Source organism: Phascolarctos cinereus, unplaced genomic scaffold (genome assembly GCF_003287225.1).
Source record: "Phascolarctos cinereus isolate Bilbo 61053 unplaced genomic scaffold, phaCin_HiC Scaffold_2;HRSCAF=192, whole genome shotgun sequence".
In the NCBI taxonomy this organism is placed as follows: domain Eukaryota; kingdom Metazoa; phylum Chordata; class Mammalia; order Diprotodontia; family Phascolarctidae; genus Phascolarctos; species Phascolarctos cinereus.
The window spans coordinates 316,758,612-316,769,099 of record NW_027555625.1 but is presented as its reverse complement, the minus strand read 5'-3'; positions in this window follow the sequence as shown (position 1 = coordinate 316,769,099).

Below are 10,488 nucleotides of genomic sequence, written 5' to 3'. Positions count from 1 at the left end.
CGGGAACCTTGTCTTATCTAAAGTTTGCATCTATTGAAGTTCTGGGCACAGCGTTCTCTACATATGGTAGGTGGATTTTAAAAATAAAAAGGTTGCTGAATGAATGAATGGTGAGAGACGTATAGTGGAAAACCATAAACTTCGAGGCAAGAGACATGGGTTTTATTCCCAACTCCACTACTGACATTGTGACCATATGACCCACTACCCCTGTCTGGGATTCTTTTAATTTGAAGAAGTTGAACTGGATGATCTGACTCAGACAGCCTGTGATTCTATGGCATGTGTCTTGAATGATTTGATTTGTATCAGACTCAGCTGGTAAAGGGAAAAGGGGTTATGACCGTCTTGGGCCAAGAGGGTATGGATGTTCAGTTGCCCTGAGAATTAGAAGAATCCAGTAGTGCTGGACCAAGGTTGATTCCTAACTCATGCCCTTCCTTCTTGCCCAGTAAATGAGGCCTTTCCTGTGGCTGGGGTGCCCATTGGATACTTTATGATCTATATCTAATGTATGGAAAATGGGCCAAACTTTGTCAACAAGTTGAGATTGAGACCCCTTCAGAGCTGGGGAAATCCTTGTTTCCACCCCCACAGAAATGAGTTGCACATACTGCTGTGTCCATTGGTCAATGCAGTGACCAATCATGATTCCAGAGGGCCAGTGATGAAACATAGTACCCTCTTCCTGACAGAGGGATGATGGAGTCAAGGTGTAGAATGAAACACGTTTTTAGGCATGGCAAATGTGTGGATTTATTTTCTTTTGCTGTGCTTATTTGCTACAAGGATTGTGTTTTTATTTTCTTTTGGGGGGGCATGAAGAAAGGGGAGATATCAATGGTGTTGCCCCCCCACAAAAAAGAAAATCCTGTCATTGTTTTTGAATGCATAGAAGGAAGTTCAGATTGAAGCAAATTGGACAGCTTTGAAAATATGTTGAATTTAATACATACTTTTTTAAAAGCAAGTTGTAAGTAGAGATTTGCAGTTTCACATATAATCCTATTCTATGTCCTATGTGAAAATGTTTTCTCATCTTTTGATCATTAAATTTGGAATAAAAAAAGAGATTCTAGCATGCTTATGAATGATTTCTTTAAATGATTCCTAAGATCTCTTTCTATTCTGAGATTCTTGACCTTCCATTGTTTCTATGCAGCTAACCATAGCCCCTCCTACTTTCCTCCTCTGTTCCTATCCCAGGCTACTGGAGGAAATCATAAATTTATACTCTGGATCCACTACGAACTCACACTTCTTATCTAATATCAAATTGGTACACATTGTAATATGGAAATCCTACTCATCTCATTTGTTCCCATCATAGTCATAGCATCTGTTCCAAATGTTCTCTTTCTTCTCTCCCTCACTCCCTCCTATCCCCCCCCTTCTCAACTGCTGTTTGATTGAGAGGATTGGGGTCATCATAGGTTTAGAGTTGAGAGGGACTTCAGAGGTCCTCTGGTTAAGCAGCTTGGGTCAAGGTCACACAGGTATTATGGTAGATCAGGGATTCCAACCCATTTCCTCTAACACTAGAGCCAGTGTTCTTCCCACTGCACCATGCCTGCCACTGGATATAGGCTCCCTCTTTTCCCCTTATCTGTTCTTTTCACCTTTTCAGTGTTTTCACATTCCTTACCACTTCCCTCTAGTTTCAGAGTAGTAGGTTCTCCTTGTTAATGAACACCCCTCACCCAGGTGAACTTAGCTGGTTCCATGAAAGATAGCCATGTAACACTGCACATGTTGGGATAGATATGTGATTCCTGATTGGTTGAGAGACCTCTCAGCCCATGACCTTTGGGTACATTTAGGGAGTGACTTTGCATGGGGAAATCCAGCACTCCAGCACATTCCTTAATGCTCAGTCCTTGCACTCTCAGAATCTGCTAAGAGCAAACTTCCTGGATACAGTAATTTTCGTACTGATTTCTTTGCTCTGCTGAGTTACAGAGCCCCTTGACTCTTGTGTATTCTGTCATCTAGTCTACATAACTTCATCAGTTTTACTATTACCTATGATTGTCCTTTTTATAACTTCTTTCCTCCCCCTTGGAACAATCAAGGGAAATGTTTTTTTTTTATCCTAGACTCCCCCAAAAGAGCCCCTTGTTGTGGTTGTTCAGTTGTGTCTGAGTCTTTTGTGATCCTGTGGACCATATCATGCCAATACTGTCCATGGGGTTTTATTGGCAAGGATACTGGAGTGGTTTACCATTTCTTTCTCTAGTGGATTAAGGCCAACAGAGGTTAAATGATTTGCCCAGGGTCACACAGCTTGTAAATATCTGAGGCCAGATTTGAACTTTGGTTTTCCTGAATCCATTCCCAGCACTCTATCCATTGGGCCACCTGGCTGCCATTAGCTCCCATGGATTCAATTTTTCTCTTTATGCAGATAATTCTCAGATCCATGTATCCAGCCCTAACTTTTCTGCTGACCTCCAGTCTCACATCTCCAACTGCCTATTAGACATCTCAGATTGGATGTTGTATAGGCATCTTAAACTCATGTCCAAAACAGAATTTATTATAATACTCAATAAATTCCATTGGCTTCCTGTTACCTCCATAATCAAATATATTCTCTTCTTGGCTTTTAAGGCCTTTCATGACATAATCCCCTCCTTCCTTTGCAGTCTCCTTATGTCATACACCCCTCCACATGCTCTATGATACAGTGACCCTGGCTTCTTTGCTCTTCCTTAGACAAGACACTCCATCTCCCAACTCCATCATTTTCATTGACTCTTCCCCCATGTCTGGTATGTTCTCCCTCCTCATGTCTTCTTCCCCACTTTCCTGGTTTCTTTCAAGTTGCAGCTAAAATCCTAACTTCTGTAAGAAGCCTTTCCCAATCTGTTGATTATTCTAGTTTGTAGATAGTAGTTTATATGTTTTCTCCCCTATTATGATCTCCTTGAAAGCAAGGACTGTTTTTTGTCCCTCCCCCTTTTTTGTATCCCTGTGGCTTAGCATAGTACCTAGAACATAGTAGGCATTTGAACATTTGTTGACAACTCTGCCTCTTGATTCTATTCCCTTTTTTTCTCTGAGACCTTGCCTTATCAAGTACCTCTCTCATTCATATTCAGCCTCTCTCTCCTGGCTCCACTCCCCAGTCTGTAAGCATGCTCAGGTATACCCTATCTAAAAAGCTTTTCCTTGGATCTGTTACTTTGTAAACCTGTCATCCCATGGCTTCTCTTTTCTACACTGGTTGCTATCTTTCTCCATTACCCTTTAAACCTTTTTTCAGTCTGGTGTCTGTCCACACCATGCTACTGAAAGAGCTCTCTCCAAGTTCACTCATGACCTTTAAAAAATAATACAATTGTGTGTGCGCGTGTGCGCGCTCGCGTGTGTGTCTTTATCCTGCTTGACCTTTCTGTAGCTCTTGACTACTCCTTGATTCTCTCTCTTCCTTTGGCTTTAATGCCACTATATTGTTGTAATTCTCATCTTATCCTTTTGAATTTCCTTCTCTGTCTCTTTCATTGGCTCCTTATCTTCCCACCCCCAACTTCTCTTCTCCCCAACTCATGATTCCATTCATTACCACCCCTATTTAGGTGACTCCAAAGTCTATATCACCAACCCTGATTTCTCTCTAGAACTCCAGTCCTATATCTGGCCTACTAGACCTTCATGCTTTATTGACACTTCAAACCCAATATTAGAACCCAGTTCTAAAACAGAACTTCATATTTTTCCCTTCAAAACTTGATTCTTTCCTTTATTTAATGGCATTTCCATTCTGTGTTTAATGTTACTAGTACCACTAACTTCCCTAACTTTTAGCCTTGGAATTCTTTGCTCCTTTTCACACCACATAAATTTAGTTAGCTGCCAAGTTCTTTCATTTCTATGTCTATAATATCTCTTGTATCTTCCCCCTTCTCTCCACTCCCATTGCTACTATCTTAGTTCAGGCTCTCATCCATTCTCCTCCACACTCATGTCAAAGTTTCACAGCTAATCATCCTGAGTCTAGGCTAGGGGTTCCTAACTTGTTTTATGTCATGGACCCCTTTGGTAGTCTAGTGAAACTTGTAGGAAAACGGGAAAGCAGTCTGGTAGAAACTAGGTATAGACCAATATCTCACACTGTATCCAAGATAAGCTCAAAATGGGTGCATGATTTGGACATAAAGGTTAACATCATAAGCAAATTAGTGGAGCAGGGAGGAAATTACTTGTCAGATTTATGGGTAGTAGAAGAGTTCATGACCAAATGAGCGATAGAGAGGTTCACACAAGGTAAAATGGATAACTTTGATTATGTAGCATTTAAAAGTTTTTGTACAAGCAAAATCAATACAGCTAAAATTAAAGGAAAAACAAGACACTGGGGGGAAAATCTTCACAGCAAATATCTCTGTTAAAGTTATCATTTGAAATTGAATCACATTTATAAGAAAAGGAACTATTCCTCAATTGATAAACAGTGATAGGATATGAATATGCAATTTCTAGAGGAAGAAATCAAAACTAGCAATAGCCATATGAAAAAAAGTCCTAAATCACTACTAATTAGAGAAATGCAAATTAAAACAACTCTTGAGGTACCACCTTACATCCATCATATTGGATAAAATGACCAAAAATAGGAAAATGATAAAAGCTGGAGGGAATGTGGGAAAATAGGTATACTTATATGCTATGGGTAGCACTATGAACTACTCCATTCTGGAAAGCAATTTAGAACTATGCCCCAAAAGCTATTAAACTGCATTCTCTTTGATTCAGCAATACTGCTACTAGGTCTGTATCCCAAAGAGATCAAAGAAAATGGAAAAGGACCCTGTGTACAACAATATAGCAACTCTTGTGGTAGCAAAGAATTGGAAACTGGGGAGATGCCCATTAATTGAGGGATGGCTGAACAAGCTGTATCATATAAATGTGATAGAATACTATCATGCTGTAAGATATGGTGAAGGTTTCAGAGAAACCTGGGAAGACTTTTATGAATTTATGCAAAGTGAAATGAGAAGAACCAGGAGAACAATTAATACGATAGTAGAAATATTTTAAAGATAATGAACTTAAGAGAAATTTTGTTCAACACAATGCCACACTACAATTCCAAAGGACTCATGCATGATGAAGCATGCTCTTCACCTGCAGGTAGAAAACTGATAGATCCAGGGCACAAGTTAAAACGTGTTCTTGTTCTCTCTCTCTCTCTCTCTCTCTCTCTCTCTCTCTCTCTCTCTCTCTCTCTCTCTCTCTCGACTAATATAGGAATTTATTTTGTATGACTCTACCCAGATCTGTAATGGAATTTGTTTTTCTTGCCTTCTCAATGGGGGAGGAGGAAGAGAGTTAATTAAGAACAGAAAATAAAATGAAATCAACACATTAAAAATTTGAATTATAGTATTGAACTTTTTTATAAAAAGAAAGAAAAAAATTAAGCCTATGGACCCTTTCTCAAAATTAAATTTTTAAGTGATGAAATAAAATACACAGGATTACAAAGGGAGCCAATTATATTGAAATAAAGTTACCAAAATATTTATAGAGTTTATGAACCCCGCTTAAGAATTCCTGTCTAGTCTATCCTTGTTCTAATCCGTCCTCCAAACCACCAATCTTCTGTAATATGCCACTGTGATCATGACCACTCTACGGGAAGAAAAACTTTTGGTAGCTCCACTCTGTCATTCAAGACCCTCTAAGATCTAGCTTCAGTCAACCTATCAACCTATTTCAAACTACTCTTCTTCTCCCTTTCTGTCCTCCAGACAAACTGAAAAACTGTCCATCCCTTTTCTCTATTGACCTCTCCTCGTACTGTTCCCATACCTAATATATAATATATTCTGCCACTTCCTCTGTTGTTTGAAATCCCTTCCTTTAAGGGTCAGCTCAGATGCCCCCTCATTCATGAAGCCTTTCCTTACTCTACCCCACCTACCCTTCTCTCTCGAATTTGTCACCACATTTTGTCTGGCTTTCTCCTTTGCACTTATCTCATTTTCCCATGTGTTGAAGTTATTTGTGTAATTATCCTTCCTTGCCTTAGATACTTGATTTCCTTAAAGGCAGGCCTGTGCTGTACCTATTTTTATATCTTCGGTCTCAATGTAGGACCTTGCATGGACAGCAGCAGATAATAAATAGTAGTTGAATTAGAAGTTTTGTGATTTTATCTCAGCATTCTTAAGCTACAAGGTCTACCTTTTTATGAACCTCATATCGTAGTAGAAATAGCACTGAGCTAGAAGTAAGATAAGACTGGTTCTAGTCCCAGCCTTTCTACTCTTCCCAGATAGTCAATAATTACTGTATGACTTTGGACAAGTCCTTTACTCTCTCTGGGCTTCAGGTTCCTCCTCCAGAACATGAGATTGTTGATCTAGATGGTCTTTGACATTCTGTGCTTCTAAGCACATAAAGGGAAATGGGAGGAGTAGAAATGGTAGAATGTGTCTTAAAACAGTGGTTCCCTAAATGTGGTCTAGGAACTACTGACAGTTTAAAGATGATCTGATAAGGGCTCCATATTGTTTCTGATGGGAATTATTAATTACCTGAACGTTGCCTTTCACTAGTACTTTGAATTGATTTGTGCATGGAATTGTCATGATATTTTCATCAAATTATCAGGAAAAAATTATCTCAGTCTTGGAAGGGACCTTTGAGATCATCATAAGATCAGATGACACTCATACAGGCTGCTAGACAAGGCATCATGGAAAGAACGTTGGATCTGAAGTCAGAGGACCTGGGTTGGAATACTACCTTTATCACGGACTCACCTGTATGATCTTAAGCAATTCACTCCACTTTCCTGAGTTTGTTTCCCAAATGAGGAGATTGGGCTAGGTAATTTTTGTGGTTCTTTCCAGCTTTAAATCCTATTAAATTAATGCTAGTTATGGTGTTGATCTGAGAGAACTCATCTCATCCCCACCCCTGCCCAAAGCAGAGATAGGCAAGGACTTGCTGAGGCACAGGGGAGGGATGAGGATTACTGATAGAGAAAGACTGTTAAGGTTCACACTCAGGGGTATGCAGGGGTTAAAGTGCACACTTCAGGGGAAGACAGTCAGTGGGAGGGTAATATAGGAAGAAAAAGTACCAGTCAATGAGAGAGGAAGGAATTCTAGGCCACTATCAGAGATGGAGTCCTGAGCTTGCTTAGAGCTCTAGTGAGAGACAGCTTCCTGGCGAAATGGTAAAAGAAGCAGGGGTTTGTCTTGAGCCCCTGCCCACTTCTCTCCAGCATCCAATATCCTTTTACCCAAGAGGAATACCTGTGATAAATTTCATACAAATGTATGCATTCATATATATGTGTGTGTGTGTGTGTATGTATTTATATATTATATATATGATTATAGGTATAGGGACATACCTATGTATACATGCTCACATTCACACTTCTTTAAGAATATGAATAGAAGTGTGTGTATGTGTGGGGGAAGGTTATCAAGGAGAAAATCCTCAGTGTATCTTCTTGTGGCAATATGTCTGTCTGAGGAGTGCTAAGTGTGTGTGTGTTGTGTGTGAGGCTAAGTGTATGTGGGATGTGTGTGTGTATGTGTTTGCGTGCACATGTGCATGTATTCACGTGTGCATGTTCACATCCTAGTCCTCCAGGTATGATTCAGTGAATGGGAAGTGAGCCAAAGTGGTTTAAGGTGAAACTCAATGTAGAATAAACATAATTTATTATAAAATGGAGAAATTTACTATTCTGTTTCTATGAAGGGAAAAGCTTTTAATATTCTGGGGCTCCAGGGTTTATAGCTCAGATAGTTAAGCATCTTTCTGTGGGGAATATAATATGCATATTGTTGATGTAACCTCTGGCTCAGTATTCTCATGAATATTGTCATGGAAACATGAACTAGAGTCCCTTTGTGAGTGGAGTTCTCCTGGGCCATGAGTGACTCATCCAGAATGTGAGGGGTTGATTCCACCTGAATTTAATCTCATTTAGGGAGCCCCACATATATTCAGGACTCATTTGAGTTTAATTTTTTGAGTTAACCTACTTTATCCTAGTGTAAGATTGGGTTGGACCACTTTATTGGATTCCCTGTGGTTTTGCAGGTATCCACTAAAGGAGTTTGGGGTCATCCGTGTGTTTTATGGTCCCCTGGAGGTATTTTGTCTGGACTTAGTTTGGGTTGCCTCATGTGCAGGAAGTATCAGTGGAGGAATTTTCACCGAGGACAATTTCATTTCTTACCTGAAGGTGAGAAAATTAGTCAACCTCAGGCCAAGAGTCCCTTTTGTAAGAACCTAATGTGTTCTAGGAGCTAGACTTTCCCTCCAAGAGAAGAAGCTTGTTTTTTCTTTCTTTTTCCTTTTTTTCCTGCTTTTTTTAGTTTAATTCAAATTTTAAATTTTGTTTTTCCTAGTTCATTTGAGTTGGGATAAAACCCTTATAAATACTAGGTTGGTGGTAGCTTATTTGTATTTGGAGAGTAATTGTAATTTCCAGGCATGCCAGCTATGGTAAATCTGGGTCCTCACAAAACAAAAACAACCACCCAAACTATTAATTTTGAGATTGTTTAAGAACTATGCTGAGTGGACTGCTTGGGACTGTGCATGGCATACAGAAGGCTATTAAGAATTGTGAGTCATAGATTTTAAGACTCTTTAGTGTAAGGGATTAGGGAATGTACTTGAAAGGTTGTTGTTTGAGCCTCCTCAGATTCCCAGAGGACTTTTATGAAATTAGGGATATGGATAGATGTACCCAAAGCATCCCAGTTGATTTGCTGGGTATAGCAAATATTTAATTGAGGGGAGAGTGTAGCAGAGTTTTGGATTCCCATGAAGCTGGGCCCCTTCCAGAGGGACATGTGCTCCAGGCTTTTGCTAAACACACGTGCAACCAAACACTCCCAATTGGTTCCTTCATCCCCATAACAGGAAGGATGTCAAAACTGATTGGTGACTGAGCCAAGGAGTACCACCCTCTTAGTAGGGTAGGCTTTAAAAGGAGAGGATAGTTTTCTTTTTTCTTTTCCTCTCTTTTGAGCATGTCACTTGGGACTCTGCCTGCTCTCCCTTAGATTTCCAGGAAAGGGAGAAGGAAAATTTATCTTCTCTCTTCCCCAGCAACAGCTATGGGGGTTGCAAGAAAATTGCACTGAGAACATGTGCTTCTTTAGGTAAGCTTGATCCTAGACTTCAAGTCCCCAGGTCCCTCTTCTACTTTGTGTTTCTTTCTCTGAATACTTAAAACTGAACAACGAGCCTCAGAGATGGATGTTTCCAGCTTTGGCAGCTACCTCAGGAATTTGAGAGCTCTGGAGTCCCTGAATTAGGAGCTGGTTGCTTGGTGGGAGATGTCTTGTGCAGTTTTACTCTTCTCATAGGAAAAGGTGACCACAACCATGAAGATGATCCATACCTTAGCTATCCAGAAGACTTGAACCTTGAGTTGCTGTCCAGACAGTATAGACTGAGGGAAAAATGAAATCTGCACAGCAGTCCCACTAAGTTGTTGAGTGTCTTTAACAGTGGTGATGAATTGTAGTTTGTTTTAAATGTGTTAATGCATACTTAGGAGTCTTTTGTTTTAAGCATTTCATTTATGGTAGAGAAAATATACAGTTGTCCTAAACTTGGTATCGACTACTTTGTACATTGAGTGACTTTTCCAGAAGAGGGACCTATTAACCCATTTTAGAGGAGACTCTAGACATTAGAGTCTCTCATACCATAGCCATACCTGAGCTTTTACTTGGTATTACAGTATAGGTATATAATAAGCCTGAGAGAAAAAAAAAGCCTGAATCTCCTCTTTTAGGATTTAGGCTCCCCTAGGAATTCACTCAGATCCTCACAAGTCCAAAGCAGGAGTCCCTTATGAGAACAGGGGTGCCTGGATGCTGAGTGACATTGGCTTTTATAAAACCTGTCTTCTTCCTGCACCAGAGGCATCAATTCTCATGTACTTCAATGTATGAGACAGTGAAGCACCTTGGAAACGGAATTTTGCTGAGTCCCTTGAGTCAGGAGACTTAGGTTTAAGTCCCAAGCTATCCAACTAACTCAGTGTTTGACCTTATGCTTGCCTGAGCCTCAGTTTTCCTTTCTGTGTGAGGGGAGTGGATGAGATGGTATCTGGAGTCATTTCCAGCTTTATGAATTTATGGCTCTCTAGACTGCCTTGGCTATGACCTTTTCCCAGAGAGAATTGGTGTTTTGAAAGCTGAGCCAAAAAAGGATGATGCTTAATCCCAAGGACCAAATGACTAATGGTAGAATGTTAGGCCTCAGCCACAGCCTCTGGGATTTTATATTAGCTCCTCATATGCAGCTCACAGAGGAGGTGCCACCTGCAGGAACTGTCCTGAAAGAGAGGCTGCAATTAAGATAAAAGAACAAGGGCTTATTCATGCCTGCTGCTAAGACCACACTGAGGGTGCATTGGCTGACAGCTTGGGGTGTTCTGGGATGCCAGCTAACCCTCCCCAAGCCTGTAGAGGCTTACAATGATAAGAATTA